Raw genomic sequence first — 598 nt, forward strand, 5'->3', positions numbered from 1 at the left:
ACCACCCACGGTATAGAATGCATGTTCCTCTACGGACATGTCCTCTAAGTGTATTTGGATATAGAACCGACTTGACCATTTAATAGGTATATATAACTGTGTGAGTGTTTATGTGCGTGCGTGTGATACTGTAACATACAGTGCACATAATGTATGCCTAGTAGCCAAAAGTTAGGATTCAAATAGACTTTAAACCTGATCTTCACGTAGCCAAATGCCTTATGGCAACAACAGAAGTGAAATCACTATTAAGAAGACTGGGTTACGTGAATGACAGGTCAAAGTTCACTCCTAATATAAGGACCCTATGAATGACACATTTACACTGCGTTTTCTTGTACCCCCATTAGCGCTCGATAAGATAACCTAATATGGGCACCTTTTACTGTTTCCCTGCTGCCACTGCTACCAACCACACCCATCTCCCGCTACCTGTCCTTCCTAATCAAGGAGGAACCACAACTTCGTCTACTGTTCTCACCTGAATGATCTACGATGCATATTCATTACAAGCAACATTATAAACAGGTTACAGTGTCTGTTGCTATATCAGATCACATGACTCAGTAACATTGACACTGCAAAATTGTTCTACAGT

General features: G+C 40.8%; 1 protein-coding gene across 1 annotated transcript in view; it reads right to left on the reverse strand.

Moving 5' to 3' along the window:
* Positions 1-598, reverse strand: part of LOC119581909 (cytochrome P450 3A4-like) — a 4,277-nt gene that overhangs the window by 3,059 nt on the left and 620 nt on the right. The gene's annotated exons all lie outside the window — the stretch shown is intronic.

Source organism: Penaeus monodon, chromosome 15, assembly GCF_015228065.2.
Source record: "Penaeus monodon isolate SGIC_2016 chromosome 15, NSTDA_Pmon_1, whole genome shotgun sequence".
In the NCBI taxonomy this organism is placed as follows: Eukaryota; Metazoa; Arthropoda; class Malacostraca; order Decapoda; family Penaeidae; genus Penaeus; species Penaeus monodon.